The sequence below is a fragment of the Sapajus apella genome, unplaced genomic scaffold (genome assembly GCF_009761245.1).
Source record: "Sapajus apella isolate SASKATOON/1434 unplaced genomic scaffold, GSC_monkey_1.0 scaffold117, whole genome shotgun sequence".
Taxonomy (NCBI): Eukaryota; Metazoa; Chordata; class Mammalia; order Primates; family Cebidae; genus Sapajus; species Sapajus apella.
In genome coordinates this window covers 298,256-302,447 of record NW_022437057.1, presented here as the reverse complement: position 1 = coordinate 302,447, position 4,192 = coordinate 298,256, and positions in this window count along the sequence as shown.

The following is a 4,192-nucleotide window of genomic DNA, read 5'->3' as shown; positions in this document are numbered from 1 at the left end:
AAAAAGTTTAGGTTCTTGCTACTGAAAGTGTGGCCTGGGGCCAAGTTTTGGCACCTCTTGGGAGCTTGCTGGAAATGCAGAATCTGGGCCCCACCTGAGTCAGACCATGCACAGATCCCCAGGTGATGTGTATGCACATCGTGATCCCTGAAGCACTGTTTTAGGCCAAAAGCTAAAGGTCGTGGATGAAGAGAAAGGGCATGAAGTTGGACAAGGGCTTTTCAGGGTTACAGATTTTCAATAAGAATAAGGATTTTCAGGAAGTATTCTGAGTATTTTTTAAATGAATAAACAGACTATGAACACATCATCCCAATTGCCACAGAAGTGACCGGACTGTGACCTGAAACGGGGGCTGTGGCGGTCATGTGTGTTATAAATGAAACTCATTAAACAACAACAAACATTTAGGGATTAACAGAGATCAGAACATTCAGTGCAGCCTCCTGTTTACCAGCGACATTTAGTTACCCAAAGATCTGAGTGAGATCATGAAATTTTACCTTAAAAATTTCCCTTTAATATGTAATGTAAGTTACAATAAAACAAATATGGATTTCTCTCTTGTCAAAGCAATTCAGTATTTTATAACGCCAAGGAGGAAGAAAAGAGATGTCCAATATCCAACACCTTGAAGAAACTAACAGAGGGCAAGTCTATGGTGCTCTTAGGTGTCCTGAGTTCCTGCTGGGGGCCATATCCTATTTCCTGGCAGTTGGTTCTCATCATTTGTGACCTTGCAGTCTGCAGAGCATGATGCTGGGAGCCACTGGTGGGGGACGTGAGGCAGAAATACAGTGATTCAAGGATTCCCAGCGAGAGCTACAGGTCTCTGACATAAATAAAATTATAATTCCTCAGGTCCTCAGAGAGTAAATTAAGAATTTACATTCTTTCATTCAATTTTTCAGCATGTATTTAGTAAACATATACTTCTTGAACAGCTCTGTACAAGAAGGTTTATACCAGAGCACAAGCCTTAATTCTTTTCTTCCAGGATTTTTAAATCTCCATGCCCAAAATGGCAGTGTTTTACAAAGGGATGGGTGATGTCTGCTGGGATAGGAGAGAGCAATGTAATAATTCACAGCCTGTATGTACGACTAACCAGTGGACAAAGCACATTCAGGGAATGTGGAAGTAAGCACTTTTCCCATTTTAGAGCCATGGAGCACGTTGGGAGAGGTTTAATAACCCAAGGTCACTCCTTGCTGTAAATTGACAGAGCTGGAAATGAAATCTAGGCCTTCCATTATTTAATTCCATGAGGAAAGAATAATCCAGAGGATGATCATGATGACGGTGGTAGTGGTGATGGTGGTGGTGACGATGATGGTGACGGCGGTGGTGGCGGTGGTGGCGGTGGTGGTGGCGGTGGTGGCGGTGGTGGCGGTGGCCGTGGTGGTGGTAAGGAAGGGTGAAAGACGGCAAAGGCAGTGCTAGGGACTCTCCTCCTTAAATAAAGAACAGTACTGCTAGCCCTTCTCCTAGTGTTTGTTCTGGCTGAAGGAGAAAAGTAGGTGGCTTCAACAGACTAAAACTAGGACAAACAGAGGGACTTGGGTATTCCAATGTGATCTTAGCACATATGGGGATTCCCAGAGCTCCATGAAGTGGATGTAACCGAAGAATCCTCATTGTAACCCACAACCACGGTTAAAAAAAATCAGGAGCTTCACTAAATGTATCTGGCAAGCATTTCGTCTTCCCTTAAATAAAATAAATTCCCTTAATAAAGCCAATGGAGGCAGGGTTGGTGGCGGGGGTGGGAGGTGGAGAGGGTATGTGTGATTTATTACAGAGCAAGAGGACGGCCTTGATGTCTCCGAACTCTCTATTTAGTACTGCTGGCTCGAAAACCAAGTTGTACGCTGGTTTCTCTTTTTGTGCCAATCTTACTTTTTTTAAAAAATATAACTTTTATGAATATCATCATTAGTGCTATAAGCACAGGGAAGTATAAGTTAATTCTACAGTAAAGTGATTATTAAATCCATTAGTCATATACAGGGAATCCATAATTAACTTATTCTCCAGCATCAAGTAAATGATTCTACTGTGTGCTTTAAGAAAGCAATTGTTCACTAATATGCAAAATACAGCAGAACTATTAGATCATAAAGCCATGCAATCTTATAATTAAATTATAAATTTTACATATTTTAATAATGCGCTTTATATACTTTAATTGTTTTCTATGCAAGATTAAAAGGAGGTGCCATGGTTTTTCTCAGACATATTATATCTTGACCTGAACTGTGCAATACTTAATAATAATTGATGAGTATCTACCAGGGATGACAGCAGTCTTTCAGTAGCATCAGATATTTCTTTGGATTATTGCTGAGGACTAAAATGAAGATATGCATTAGTCTTAAATGGAGTTGCAGCTATACCCTTGGGCTGTCTTTGTTTACCCATTTTTGCTGTTATAACAAGAATGGGCATCCACGTTCTTTCTTCCCAGGCCATGAGAAGGGACTGGCCCTGTTCACACTGCCTTGGTTGTATACGTGGGTAAAGGCAGCATGCACATTAAATTCTCTGCAGGGGACTTATGTGCCCATATGGGCAATCTATTGTGGTTATTGTATTTCAGATTAAATAATGATGCCATTTTTTTCCGTGTGCAGAATTAAATGTGTTTGAAAGACCTGGGAAATACTACAGATCTGGGCTGCAGGGATTGCCTCTGTAACCTGTTTCTCCAAATCCTGATTGCTGCAGGGGGACCTGGAGAGATGGTTTCCTTTTCTCTCCCTCAGAGGGAGCTAACCTTTCTCTTTGATGGTTATTTCAGCCTGCTGTTTAGTGGTCATCACACGGGGTGAAGGTCTTCTCACAAAGCAGCAAAGGTAGCTGCCACAACTCCTGGCTGACATCACCCTCTTGAGGATGCTGTAACTGGCTCTTATCCTATCAGTCTGGCCACATGATTTTATCATGTGAAGTTATCATGATGGCCAATGGATGGAGCAAGCTGATTGTCCAGGCCTGGATCAGCTGTCCTCCTCTGGAGCCCAGCGGGAGCAGGGGTAGGACCAGCCCCATCAAACTACATGGACAGAAGGGGAAGAGCGAGAATCCACCAAGGAAAAGTGGGGGAGCATGATGGTTAATTTTGTGTGTCAATGTGACTGCGCGACAGGATGCCCAGTTGGATTGCTAAACACAATTGCTGAGTGTGCCTGTGATGGTGTTTCTGGGAGATGTTAGCATTTGAATTGGTGGACTGAGTAACGCAGATGGCTTTCACCAACGTGGGTGGGCATCAACCATCCTCTTGAAGGCCTGAGTAGAAGAAAAAGCTGAATTATCTCTCTGCCAGATTGCTTGAGCCGGGACATCGATCTTCTCCTGCCCTCAGCACTCCTGGCTCTGAGACCTTCAGACTCAGACTGGAACCTGCACCATAGAGTCTCTGGCTCTCAGGCCATTGAACTATACCACAAGGTTTTCTAGGTCTCCAGCTTGCAAATGGCAGCTTGCGGGACTTCTCAGCCTGGATAATTATATGAGCCAATACCTTATAATACATGTCTTTCTAGAGAGAGAGCTATATAAACATCCTATTGGTCTGTTTCTCTGGATGACCCTAATTCAGGTAATATCTGCCCCAGGAGCTAGAAACAGAAGCCTGAAGGTGGTAATAGCCTTTAAGGTGGCCTCTGCTTACCCCTGCCTCCTGCTAGTCACACCATTGTGTATTCCCCTCCCACACTGAACCAGGGTTGGTCTCTGTGATGTGACTACAGAATACAGCAGAAGTGATCGTGTGTCACTTCCAAGATTAGATTATTAAAAACATGGTGGCTCCCAAAAAGGAAAAATAAAAAATAAAAAACAGGCCGGGCACAATGGTTCATGCCTGTAATCTCAGCACTTTGGGAAGCTGAGGTGGGCAGATCACCTGAGGTCAGGAATTTGAGACCAGCCTGGCCATTATGGTGAAACCCTGTCTCTACTAACAATATAAAAATTAAGGCCGGGCGCGGTGGCTCACGACTGTAATCCCAGCACTTTGGGAGGCCGAGGCGGGTGGATCACGAGGTCAAGAGATCGAGACCATCCTGGGCAACATGGTGAAACCCTGTCTCTACTAAAAATACAAAAAATTAGCTGGGCATGGTGGCGCGTGCCTGTGATCCCAGCTACTTGGGAGGCTGAGGCAGGAGAATTGCCTGAACCCAGG